Raw genomic sequence first — 14,563 nt, forward strand, 5'->3', positions numbered from 1 at the left:
AACATGGCTAAAGTTAGACATTTAAAACATTAGATAGTGTCCCTTTCCTCCCCCAAACCCTTTGGTAGCTTTCCATCTCACACAGAATAAAATGTGAGTCATTACTATGGCCCACAGGCGTGCATAACCTGGCCCCTGGCTACCTCATCTCCTCCAACTCTGTCTCATTCACTCTATTGCAGCCGGTTGACACCCTTCCTATTCCTAGAACATTTCAAGCACATTTCTGTGTCAGTGTCTCATTCCCTGACCTTACTCATAGTTATTCAAATGTTGCTTTATCAGAAAGGACTTCCATGACCTCTCACTGTAAAACCTCCCTCCCCACTATTACTTTGCTCTGTTGTATTTTTCTTCACAGCCCTTACCATCATCTGCCATATTATATATGTATTGTTTACTTGTTTTATGTTTCTTTCCACTAGAATAGGAGCTGCATGAGAATAAGGGTTTTGTTTACTGTTCTGTCTTCAGGGCTTAGAATAGAACATGGCCCTCAATAATCACTGTTGATAGTATGAATAAATAGATTATTTTTTTTTCATGTGTATTTATTTTTGACAGAGAGAGAGACAGACAGAGCATGAGCGGGGGAGGGGCAGAAAGAGAGGGAGACGCAGAATCTAAAACCGGCTCCAGGCTCCAAGCCATCAGCACAGACCCCAATGCGAGGCTCGAACTCACAGACTGCGAGATCATGACCTGAGCTGAAGTCAGACGCTCAACCGACTGAGCCACCCAGGCGCCCCTAGATTTTTTAAACAAACGAATATTTTAAAAGAGGAGAGCCAAGACATAAATGGTTTTAAACCATGTGTTTCTGGGTTTTATTCAGCCAAGATGTCATTTATACTCATTCTGATTTTCACTCAAAGTGTTAGTAAATTATATTAGCCCTATGACTTACATTTCTGTTTACAGAAACACAAGGCTTGTAAAGTGATTTTAATATGAAACATTGGCCATGAATTGCATATATGAGATGAAAAATATTACATACCTAAAAGATACAGCTTGAAAATCCTGAGATGTAGGAAAACAAATTGGTAATATTTCAGAGGGTAAGAAATGTTTTTCCCTTTATTTCATCTATCATAAATTTGCTCAAATTTATTTAAATTTTTATGCTATGATCAAGGCTGGTGAGGCATGAGTAATGGACAATTTCTGGAAACAAGTTATAATGCTCTACTCATTCTTGACACTGTTTTATGCATTTCCAGAATACTTCATCTCTTTGCATAGATCCAAATTCTCATCTGGTATCATGTATATGTTCTCTCTGTCTGAAGAAATTCCTTTAACATTTCTTATAATGCAGGTCTGCTGGCAATAAAAGTGTGAAAAAGTTTGGAAATATTTTTATTTCTCTTTCATTTTTGAAAGAGATTTTCATGAGGCATGGAACTCTGGTTTGACAGTGGTTCTTCTTGTTTTTCAATACAATAAAAGCTTGGATTGCGAGTAACTTGTCCTGCAAGACGGGCAAACATTCCTGATCAATTTTAACTTGATAAACGAGTGATGGCTTGCAATACGAATAGCATGTGACACCAAGTGTCACATGATCACAACTGAGCCAATATGAAGATATATGCTGTGTTCTGTATTCAAGTCAGAAGACCCAATGTTGTTAATATCTATTCTCCCCAATTTGATTGATACAGGCAACGCAATCTCAACCAAAATTCCAGGAGTTTTGTAGATATTAACAAGCTTATTCTAAAATTCAGATGGAAATGAAAAAATCAAGAATAGCCAAAACAACTTTGTGAAAGAAGAATGTTCCTGTTTAGGTGTGTTTTCTTGTTAGGTGCTGTCTATGGGGCAGGGAGGGGACCGAGCTACAGGCCAGGGGCAGCTCATGAGAGCCTGGCACTACCCAAGGACAGCCAGAAGCTGGAGGCCCAGCGCTGCCACTTTAGCCCCTAGTCTGGCTGTGGAGTTGGCATGCCTGGAATAGACCAAGTGGGGGCTCCCAGCAACTACAGATGTCCAAGGCAGGAAAACAAGGCTGCCAGCCCCCAGCAGCCCTCACAACAATCCTCAAGGACTGATGTTGGCCTCCAGCCCTGGTTGAGGAGAAAAGGGACCCCTCACAGCCCCATGGGAGAGAGGCCCTTATAATAACTAATATTAAAAAAGCCTAATCAAACCAAATATTGTCAAGGGTACAGAAGAACTTTAACCATCATGCACTGCTGCTGATGGAATGTATAAGGATACAACATTTTGAAAAACCTAAAAAGTTTACATACACCTGCAATGTCCTAGGGGTTTATCCTAGAGAAATGCAATCTTATATCCATATTTGTGACTTACATATAAATGTTGTAGCGGCTTTATATGTAATAGCCCGAAAATGGAAACAACCAAAAGTCTATCAGTAGGGTAAACAGATTGTATATCCATACAGGAAATATACATAAACACACACACACTCTAGATGCATCTCCAAATAATTATGCTGAGTGAAAGAAACTTTATAAAAAAGAGTACCTACTCTATGATTCCATTCTTATAAAATTCTGGAAAATCAGCAATTGCAGATCAGTGGTTGCCTTAAGACAGGATAGGGCAGGGGTGCCTGGGTGGCTTAGTCAGTTACGCAGCAGACTTTGGCTCATGATTTCAAGCCCTGCGTGGAGCTCTGTGCTGACAGCTTGGAGCTTGGAGCCTGCTTCAGATGAGAGCCCTCTCTCTCTGCCCCTTCCCCTGCTTGCACTCTCTCTCTCTCCCTCTCTCTCTCTCTCTCTCAAATATAAATATAAGCATTTTAAAAATTAAAAAAAAAAAGACAGAATAGGGCAGTGGGAAAGGAAGGAATGGAGGGAGGGACTACAAAAGGGTCCAAGAGGAAACTTTTGGGGATGATGGATATGTTAATGCTAAATTAATATCTTGATTGTGGTGATGGTCTCACAGGTGTATAAATAAAATGTATAGTTTATTGTATGTCAATGATACCTCAGTGAGGCTGTTAAAAATGGATTTAACAAGACTAATAGCTTGGATTTTTTTTCCAGCTTTATTAAAATACAATTGAGATATAATGCTTGGATATTAAAGAAATATTCTTTAAAAAAAAAGTCTTAAATAAACTCTATGTCCAATGTGGGACTTAGACTCATGACCCCAGGATCAAGAGTCCCATGCTCTACTGACTGAACCAGATAGGTGCCCCAAGAAATAGTCTTTTAAAGGATTTTGAAGTGATTGGAGAAGGGAATTTCTGAAAGTAAGGTAAGAAAATGCACTTTATAAAATAGATATAAATGTTTATTGTTATTTATTCTTTATTATAGAATTTATGATTTTTGTACTTTTTATTACCTTGCTAGCCCATCAAGAAAAAACTCAGTTGTGAACATTAATAATTATCTTTATAATAATTTCATCTTTGATATTTTCCTTTTAGTCATATCAAAATCACAGCTTTACACATTTAAACATTTTTGTTGTAGGGCTCCTGGGTAGCTAAGTCATTTGAGCAACCGACTCTTGATTTCAGCTCAGGTCATGTTCCCAGGGTCGTGGGATCAAGGCCTGCATTGGGCTCTGCACTGAACATGGAGCCTATTTAAGATTCTCTCTGGGGCGCCTGGGTGGCTTGGTCGGTTGGGCGTCCGACTTCGGCTCAGGTCATGATCTCACGGTCCATGGGTTTGAGCCCCGCGTCGGGCTCTGTGCTGACAGCTCAGAGCCTGGAGCCTGTTTCAGATTCTGTGTCTCCCTCTCTCTCTGCCCCTCCCCTGTTCATGCTCTGTCTCAAAAATAAATAAACGTTAAAAAAAAAAAAAATTCTCTCTCTCAGGGCTCCTGGGTGGCTCAGTGGGTTGGGTGTCTGACTTTGGCTGTTCTCCTCTCTCTCTGCCCCTCCCCCACTCACACACACTGTCTCTCTTACTTAGTCAAAAATAATTAAACATTAAAAAAAAGTTAAAAGAAAAGATTCTCTCTCTCCCTCTGCCCCCTTTCCCCCTGCTCACGTGGTCTCTCTCTCTCTCTCTCTCTCTCTCTCTCTCTCCCTCTCTCTCTCTCTCTCTTTCTCTGTTGAAAAATATAATATATGAATTACACTAAGGTAAAAATAAATGACTTTTTCTGGCATATATTTGGCTATAAATTCTTATGGACAATCTAATGTATTAGCTATCTAGAAAAATCTGCCTTAAAAATTCATTTAAAATTAGGAGCTGGGGTAAAGCACCATGTATTTGGCTTCTAATCAGAATTTTTATTGTAATAAGCCTATTATTTCTTCTTCAATGAAAATTTTTATTTATATCTTCTCTCTACAAACAAAATGTTAGCAAGTGTTGATTGGAAGCAAGAGAGGGATAGCAGGAGGGAACCTGAATAAACTCCTCTCCTGCTGACTTTACTATTCTCAAAAGGCAAATGAGGAAGTGTGGAATTTAGTTAGTGGATAGTTAATCGTTTTTTAAAAGCTTAGTTTCATTGTAAAAACATTGACAAGGGCTATTGACATTAATTTACTTGAATAGATGGAAACATAGTGAAACTTTTATTCCAGAATGTTATAAACAATAAATTTCATGAATATTTATTGCAAAATGTACCAAATTATAATTCTTTACAGTGCATTGTTCACCTACAATTTCACTGTCAGAAAGTCAGAGCACAGTCAGAGTCTGAAACGCCTAGTATAAATATTTACTAAATGAATTAGAATCAGGAAGGTTTCCCCACTATTCTGACTCCCTCTGGTCCCACCAGGGCGTTCCCCTCTATGCCACTGCCACCCATGGGGACGTGTAGAAGATTAAGGACCTCATTCTCCAATAGGGGAAGAAGCTTACTAGTACTCTGTTAAGAAAAAGAAAATGTTCATACAGTGCATTCAATTGTATCCTCAACAAAGTCTCATGGCAGAACTAGGTGTCTGGAGGAAGTGGCAAGGGGCCTTGGAGGAGATTAGGTATACATGCATCTATTTTAGTCTTTCATCTTTGTTTTGGCACTGATTTTATATTTCCATCCTTTCAGAACCCTAATATTTTATTCTTAAGAGACTTAGCTGAAGTCTTAATAACAGTAAAACTTGCATTGATTTCTGCTATAAAATTTTAATTTTCCCAGAGGCAATGAAGATAATGCCATTGGTGGGGAGCAAGAATTCCTGTCCCTATCAAGGATTCTTCTAGCTGAAGTAAGAATCAAATCGGCATGGCTTAGATTTAATAGCATATATATGGGGAATCCACACAGACATGGAAATTCCAAAGACAATCAGGCAAAATGAGGTATATATGTCATCCTGAACTAAAGAGAAGAGGGGAGGGGGTGGGACTTCAGAGAAAAGAAATGCACTTCACAGGGCAATAAGAAGAGTAGATGTTAGGTGATTAGATATTTGCCCTGCCATACAGAGGGGTCACTCAGGTAGAATTTATCTTTGCTAATAATCCTTTTTCTGGAAAAGACCCCTAATTTAGATCCTTCTATATAGTTAAGGACGGAGCAAAAGTTTCTCTTAAGGATATTAGGTTTCAATTGCTTTCAGCTCAGAACGATCTTCTTGCCAAAGTGCCCATCTTGGGGCAAGCCTGCCCTTGGCGCCTACTCTGTCAACTAGAAAATAAGTTAGGAAGTTCAGGAAAGAAAGAAAAGCACAATGAAAGAATGGGTAAGTTAGAGAATCACAAAGTTTTAGTGTTGGAAAATGCTGTAAAATAGTGGTTCCTAACAACTGGTCAGTGGGCCAATGCAGAAGAGTGAAAAAGTTTTCAACAACCTTTGGTTGATGAGAGAGAGATGGAAAGGAAAAAAAGGAGAGAAGTATGAGGAGGAGTCACATAATTTACAAGATTTCTTTTTGAGCTCATCAAAATTGGATTGTGGTGATTTTTGAGCAAATCTGTAAATACACTATCATTACATCGTATACCTAACATGGGTGAGTTTTATGGTGTTTGTATTATAATTCAATAAAGATGTTTTTTAAAAGTTAAAGGAAGATCAATATATTCAAGAGTTTGCTGAGCACTGACAGGAACTAGAGAAATGCATTGTTTGGGTGTCTGGAGAGATGGATATTAAAGAGTTAATCTAGGGCCTTAGAGAAATATTAACTAAGAAATAGCCCCAGTTGCACTAGCTATTTCCTTTTCTGAAATGCTCTTCCCATACTTCTACCCACACCCACTGCCATATTCACAAAACTGGCTCCTCTTTATCATTCATATCTCTCATTTAGTAAATGAAATAAAATAAAATAAATAGAAGGTGTTTTCATAAAAGTCCTCTCTGAATGCTTCATCTAGAACACATTCATTCTATCACACACTATATTTTAATTCTTGCCTTACATTTTTAAGTATCTGATGTGTTTATGATTTAAAAAGGTATGTATTGGTTTTAAATCTGAAACCATAAATGCCATAAGTTACTGTGTATATAAATATGACTTTACTATTCTGTCTTCATTAAAAAACTTTATTATTCCTTTGTTTTTATGAAACATGAAACATGACTTGTTATGAAAAAACATGACTTGTTTTTTCAGGAAACACTTATCCAAAAACACAAAAGTTATAATTATTTTTAAGTAGCTTTACTGAGATGTAATTTACATACCATAAAAGTTGCTCATGATAGGTCTACAATGCAATGGCAGTTATTATACTTATAGACTTGTACAAAAATCAGTACAATCTAATTTTAGGATATTTTGATTCAGTTGATCACTGAAACAAAGAAAATTTGTGCCCATTAGAGGTCAATCCCCAACAACTCTTGATAGCTCTAGGCAATCACTAATCCCTTTCTGTCTCTATAGATTGGCCTATTCTGAACATTTCACATAAATGGAATCATAAAATATATGATCTTCTGTATCTTATTTTTTTCACTGAATATAATCCTTTTGAGACTCATCCATGTTATAGCATGTATCAACACTTCATTCCTTTTAAATCCTAAGTAGTATTATTTGTGTAGATACACTAAATTTTGTTTATCCATTCAACAGTTGATGTGTCTACTTTTTGGCGATTAGAATACTGCTACAAGTCTCTTTGTGAGCATTCATACTTCATTTTTTTTTGTGTTTATTTTTTTCTGAGACAGAGAGAGACAGAGCATGAGAGGGGGAGGGGCAGAGAGAGAGGGAGACCCAGAATCGGAAACAGGCTCCAGGCTCTGAGCTGTCAGCACAGAGCCTGACGCGGGGCTCGAACTCACAAACTATGAGATCATGACCCGAGCCGAAGTCAGTCACTCAACCGACTGAGCCACCCAGGCATCCCCATACTTCATTTTTTAACATTTATTTATTTATTTTGAGAGAAGGAGAGAGAGAGAGAGGGAGAGAGACAATCCCAAGCAGACTCTGCAGTGTCAGCACAGAGCCCCATGTGGGACTCAAACTCACAAACTGTGAGATCATTACCTGAGCCAAAACCAAGAGTTGGACCCTTAACCCAGAGCCACCCAGGTGCCCCCATACTTCATTTTTATTATGGAGATTCCCAGGAGTAATATTGTTGGGTCATATGATAACTCTGTTTAACCCTATAGGAAACTGCCAAACTGTTTTCTGAAGAGGCTGCACCATTTTGCATTCTCACAAGCAACACATAAGGGTTCTTATTACCAAAACCGAAGTTCAGCAGCTTGTCCCTGAACAGCCAATACTCCAGAGGCAAGTGTTGGTTGGAAAGGAAAGGTTGCTCCTTTTTTCAGGAGGCCAACAACCTGGGGAGGTGACACACTAATGTCCAAAGACCGTCTCCAAAGTTCCAGATCAAGCAGGGAGGTTTTTTTTTGGGGGGGGGGGGGCACAGAGAAGTAGTGACATTCCACAAGCAGGGGAAGCGGTGGTATAGCGGTTAATCATTCTCAGTATGGTCTCAAGCAGACTTGCTGGCACGAAGGAAGGCTATTTTTTAGCATGGTCAACCTTAATCTTCAAGGAACCTCTGCTTTCTTGTTTCCCAGAGTCAGTGTTCTGTTGAAATCTCAAAGAATTTATCAGTAGTCAAACTATAAGCTAGAGGCCACAGGTCAGTGAGTTAGAGATATGTAATCTTTAGGCTGCCTGGGACATAGTTACAAATCCCGATTGTCATTCCTTCATTCCATTTCTATGGAATATGGGGAATATGGGTCTGTCTTCCATAGCTACTTCAAGCTGAATCAGAGTGTAGAAGGGATTTTGGAATGGAAGGTCTTGACATGGTGTAGGATGGAAGTCTTGGTCCCTTGTTTTAAGTGAGGGGGGCTGGATATCAGAAGCAGTTCTTTATCTACAACTTTGGACACCATTTTGCATAATCTAGTGACACATAACATTATTGTTTTTCCCCTAACTACATTCCAGTAAGTATCAGTTATTTCTTCTAAAATAGATCTGATACTAGAGGGATCAAAAAAAAAAAAAAAAAAAAGGCTGGTAAACCAATCAACCCTTTTGAAGCAGAGGGGTGTAATGTTGTAAGGTCTCCTTCAGCCAAATTGCCTGCTGTCTAATTTTGTCTATACTAGTTTCAACCTGCTTGTAGCTGTTATTTTAAGTACAGCAAAAAGAATTGACTACTACACATACACCTCCTTCTTCTGCTAAAAATAGTCTAGAGCTATTCTGTTGTCTAATACCACTTTAGCCAAGGAGTCCAAAGATTTTTGCAGAATGGCAAGAGAGTTACTGTTTTGTTAGCAATAAGAATTAACATTTTAGACACATTTTCTAACACATGTTTATGAATTGCAACTCCCTACCAGAGAGCAGAGTATATCCAAAGAAATATTCATCTCCACCTGGTATTTCTCCAGGGAGATCCCCAGTAGCCCAGGTAAATAATTTGAAAGAGCTAGTCCAATGGGCCACTTTAGACTTATTGTGTACTAAGAAGGGAGTGATAAGAAATGCTAACAAGCACATGCCTCCCATTGTCCCACTGTTCAAACAATCATAAACCCGTGAGGTCCTCTTATTATCCTCACAGCCAAAAACACATCCAGGGAGTGTGCAGACAGTACCTGCCCAAAGATTTATAGAGGTATTTTTAGGTATAATAGGTGTTAAATTTCTGAACCGGGAGTTTGTCTGAGGGAGCTGACTTCTTCCTCCTGACTTGGCAGACAGTTAATTTTTCCAAACCCCAAGAAACATTCTTTATATTGACATACTGTGTTACAAATGGGGGTCTGATAATCTCCATCTGAGGAGTTGAAGCATTTCTCAACAAAATAGCTTAGAGGTGGTGATTCTGCAAAGCCCATAATAGAACTTTTACAGTAAGTAGTTAATTTAGGGATTCCATTTGGCCAATAGAAAGTACATTTGTATGCTCGTGGGTCTTTACTACTATTTTGAATATAATGTTTGATGAGAGATTGAGTAAGAAAGAAACATGGGACTTCTGAATAGGGGATTACTAGACGGACCTGATAAGTGACAGGGGAAACAGGTTTCTGTAAATCTGTTGTGCGAGGGGGTACATGAGTGAAATTATACACAAGAGTAACTCTAGGATTAGAATGACCGTACTGATGGAGGCTTTGGATGATGGATCCAACAATTGGTCACATTGGCAACAGTGGTTAGTGTTCCTTGTCTCTCCAGAGTCAGTGTTTTGTTGAAATCTCAAAGAATTTATAGTTAATCAAGCTATGAGCTGAAGGCCACAGGTCAGTGAGTTAGAAATATGTAGTCTTCAGGTTGCATGGGACACAGTTACACTCTGTTTTCTCCACATCTTTGCCAGGACTAGTTATTTTCTGTTATGTTTGTTTGTTTGTTTGTTTTATCACTATTCTAGTGGCTATATTTCTTGTAATATCTTTTGTTGTTTTTGATTGGCACTTCCCTACTGTTTAATGACAGCATTCTCTCTTGTGCTTAGTGATTTGTGAATTTTTCTTTGAGAACTGTTCTTTTAAATCTTTTGTCCATCTTTTAATTGGGTTATCTTCTTATTATTGAGCTGTAAGTTCTTACTATATTATGAATATAAGTTCCTTGTCAAATTATATGATTTGCAAATGTTTTCTTCAAGCCTATGGGTTTGTCTTTTACCTTTGTTAGTGGTATTCTTTGAAGTGCAAATGTTTTTAAAAATGGTGACGTTCAGGGGCCCCTGGGTGGCTCAGTCAGTTAAGCTCTGACTTAGGCTCAGGTCATGTTTTCACAGTTCATAACTTCATAAATTCAGTAAATTCGAGCCCCGAGTGGGACTCTGGGCTGATAGCTCAGAACCTGAAGCCTACTTCAGATTTTATCTCCCTCCCTCTCTCTCTGCCTCTCCCCTGCTCACCCTCTTTCTCTTTCTCTCAAAAATAAATAAACATTAAAAAGATTTTTTTAATGATGAAGTTCAGTTTATCAAATTTTTCTTTTATCACTTGTGCTTTGGTATTGAGTCTCGGAAATTATTACGTAATCCAGATAATTATATAAATTTTCAATTTCCAATTATTCATTGCTAGTATATAAAAATACAGCTCATTTTTGTGTATTGATTGTATATCCAAAAACCTGTTAAACTCATGTAAAACTGTAGTTGCTTATTTGTAAATTCTTTCAGAATTTGACATAGACAATCTTGTTGTCTGCAAATAAAGAATGCGATTTATTGATTGATTGATTGATTGATTGATTTTTAAAGCCCTTGTTCTTAATATTAGTTTTTGTGTTTTTAGTCACTTGCTGGTATGAATCTAACACCTGGCTGTAATTTACTTGTGATTGACTAAATCATACAATCTTACTGACTCATGGGTTTGTATACATTTTCCTTTGAGAGACACTCAGCATTCCTTGGCACCAGTTTCTTGTAATGAATCAAGGAAACCCAAGGTTTCCTGGGTAACTGAACTCAATCATTAGGTGAATATTTAGATGGTAAACAACATAACAGGCCAGACAGCCATAAATCTAAACTCCCCTATCAAATCATCTCTATGATAGAAATGGAGTTTTCCATCTTTGCTGAAATAATAATTAAGGTGCTTTCATAGGAACTAGCTTTTGTAACCAATTATTTACAGGAATACAATTTTAAAGAGCTCTAAGGAGCAGATAATGTACATTTGGAGATTGTCTCGCTGTCACAGATTTTACAAATGAGTTACGCTACCTCTCTCCTTTGCTTTAAATCTATCTAAGCATCTGAATACTACAGATAGCCTTTCCTTGTGCCAGTGATGGCAAAATGTTACCACGCTATTTGACAACTCCTGGGAGTATGTTAGTAGAGAATATATCATCAAGTGGTCTTCAGCGAACAGGTGGTATGGGATTTGCACTACAAAAGCATACTGGCCACTACCTGAAATGCGGCAGGGATTGCACCTTGGTAAAATGAGGCCAGGCATCAATCAGGGCTCAATTTAGACATGAATGCCCCTCTTAGAAAAAGAAATCTTTAGATAACTTCATTAAATGGGCAGAAAACTTGAGCTTGATTTGAGATCCAAACTTTTTCTACTCAAGGGGAATTCTGGACTGCTTTCTTTTCTCCTCAGTTCTCTTGAATACATGTTTTATAAAAGGCCTAGAAAGTTGGGAGGATTTTACATGCTATGGGTTAGAGAATAGATGATATCTAAGGTCTTTTACCAAATTAACATCCACAATTTTGCAGATAAGAAAACAACTTTCCCATAAAAGCCAAACTATAATATTCATTGATTGTTTTAGGTTAATGTCAGGCTTTTTTATAGCTGCTCGTATCTCTCATGGGGTGTGTGAATTAAAATGCTGTGATGGATAAAGAACAGCCTTTGTATGCAAATGAGCTGTGTTTAAATACCAGTGTTTACTGTGTCTGTAAACAGTTCTGTCTACTGTGACCTTCAGCAAATTACTTAATTGCATTAAGTTTCATTACCTATTTTATGAGTCGGGATTAGGTAAATCAACTTTTGAATAGTTTTAGCCCAGTGTTTGGAATGTGGAAAGTATTGAATAAATGTTAGTGTCCTTTTTCCTTTCCTATCATATATCCCCTTCATTAATCTCGTTTCTGAGAAATCTGATTGAGCATTATAATCACTGCCCACGTACTGAGGTTTAAATCTATTACCGTACGAACACCAGAAAAGAGGTGAACTGCTTCTTGAGATACCAGACTTGTAAACCCAAATTATTGAAAAAAGGAGGAGGGAGAGTTACATACCAAAAACATCATATTTGACTACCCACAAATTCTCACTGTCCTTTTGAGCAACAGATAGAGGTTATTAAAACTAATGCATTCACTCTTTATATTAACAAGGATAAACTTTTCCCGTTAGCTGCCAAGGTGGAAAGTAGAGAGCAAGTCACTGAGGAATTTATCACAGGCTCTAAGGGAAGAGGTAAGGAGTATGGTGAAGATCCACTTAGGAGGCAAGTCTGGGTGATTCTAAGTGGACCGCCAGACTCAAAAACTGGACGTGGAATGCTTCATGCTACTGAGAGAAGGAAGATTATGTTGGCTATATGTTGTGCCCATTTTGCCTAATTGTAATTACCTTTAAAATAGCCTCTCATTTAAAGTTTACAACATACCTGTGCAGTAGTTACTATGATTTACATTTTATAAACCAACAGTAATGCTCAGAGGATTGGGTCCTTCATATGCAGCTTGTAAGTAATGGTGCTGGTATTTAAATCCCAGCCTGTCTAGATGTAAAGGCCACTTAGTTATTGTGTGAGTTAGTGTTAGTTCTTACCACTACACCATTGGTCTCCTTGAAGAATTTTCCCTAAAGAACAGTCATAAAGTCTAAGCTAGGCTTTAAGCAAGTGTCTGCCTCCTAAATGGCAATTCTGTGCTCTGGACTTTTGAAATTTTCTTCCATCCCCATCAAAACATGCAGGTGAGGACCAGGCTGATTATAACTGACTCACTTTATCAACTCACTTGAGAAGTCATTTCCCTCAACTATTCTGGGAGGGATTAAAAAATCAAAGTACACAATATAAACGGAAAACAGTTTTGATTGTCAGCAATTGTATCCAAGAATTTTTAAGATTCAGTTCAAACATGTTGTTCATTACTTGATTTATTCTGGGTGGCATTACCAGTGCGTGGAGTTATTCTTAACTGGAAAAAGGCTCTGATTTCTATGTAAACACTTCAGGCCAAAGGACAGCAATTAAAAAAAAAGCAATCCAGACAACCATTTGAATCACCAACATGGAGAGGAGGAATGCTAACATAAACACATCATAACTTTGACCCATATAAAAAACCATGTCTCATAATGGCTGCAAGCAAACTTTGAGCCCTTCTTGCTGAAATCATGCAGTTACCCAGCGGGAATGGTATCATTCCAAATCACTGTTGTTAATAAACCTACTTATTATCCAAACAACCCTGAAGCAAGAAACCTGAAATTGCTGTTTTGGGTGGTACTTCCTGCTGCCAGGAGGTGGTGTGTTTGACTTAAAAGACAGCAAACCACAGTTAGATTAAAAATTTAGATCAAAACATTTATGTGAGTGAGACATTGAGGGAAAGAATTCTGTTTGGTAGCAAACAGCCTACTTGTCCTAAAATGCATTCTGATTCAAGTTCAAAAATTGATGTAAAAAGACTGGCCAGGCAACCTAATATAAGGAGTATTTTAGTTACATAGTGAAAACTCCACACAGAAATTTATTAGCACTGCTGACATATGTATATATGTCATATACTTATTGTCATATACTTATTTGGTACAGTTTTCTCATTATGACTTGCACACAAGAGGCGATCAATTAAATGAACTAATTTGTTTTGCAAATAAGTATATTCTAAAGTATTTGAAAATTGCTGAGAATCATAGAAGAAAGCCTATGGAACAGACAACCTATGGAAAGCCTCTTACACAGAGGGTAAGAACAAAAACGTCCATTAAAAAAGAAAGTGGAAACAACAAATCTGAGGTAAATACAGAAGAGCAGGAATAGTTAAGATACAGAGTTAGTTGGGGAGATAATTATTTGTATTTCATACTTTCAAATGCTTGTCAGATGTTAGAGAAATAAAATTTTGGGAATAGTCTCATGATAGCCTGTATTCTTCAGAAGGACTAATTGTGACGTATTTTAAACTGTGCTGGCTGATAGCCACTAGTCACATGTGACTAATGAACACTTGAAATATGGTTAGTACAGTTGAGATGTGATATAAGTATAAAATGTAGAGTTGACCCTTGAATATCGCGGGGGTTAAGGGCAGTGACCTCTCCCCTCCCCCCACCACAGTCAAAAGTCTATGTATAACTTTTTTTTCTTTTAAGTAGGCTTCATGCCCAGCACAGAACCCAACATAGGGCTTGAACTCGTGACCCTGAGATCAAGACCCGAGCTTCAATCAAGAGTCAGATGCTTCACTGACCAAGCCACCCAGGCACCCCAAAAATCCACATGTAACTTTTGATTCACCAAAACTTAACTACGAATAACCATCTATTGACCAGAAGCCCTGCTGAGAACATAAACAGTCAATTAACACATTTTTTATATTATATGTATTATACACTATATTCTTACAATAAAGTAAACTAGAAAAAAGAAAATGTTAAGAAAATCTTCAGGAAGAGAAAAGACATTTAGAGTATTATACTG

The 14,563-nt window shown here is 37.7% G+C and overlaps 1 non-coding gene across 1 annotated transcript; it reads right to left on the bottom strand.

The window, feature by feature from the left end:
• Positions 1-1,989: 1,989 nt before the first annotated feature.
• Positions 1,990-2,120, bottom strand: LOC125169350 (small Cajal body-specific RNA 20). Its single transcript, XR_007153657.1, has one exon. It is a non-coding gene; the product is annotated as a small Cajal body-specific RNA 20 (non-coding RNA).
• Positions 2,121-14,563: the final 12,443 nt, after the last annotated feature.

Source organism: Prionailurus viverrinus, chromosome B3 (genome assembly GCF_022837055.1).
Source record: "Prionailurus viverrinus isolate Anna chromosome B3, UM_Priviv_1.0, whole genome shotgun sequence".
Classification (NCBI taxonomy): domain Eukaryota; kingdom Metazoa; phylum Chordata; class Mammalia; order Carnivora; family Felidae; genus Prionailurus; species Prionailurus viverrinus.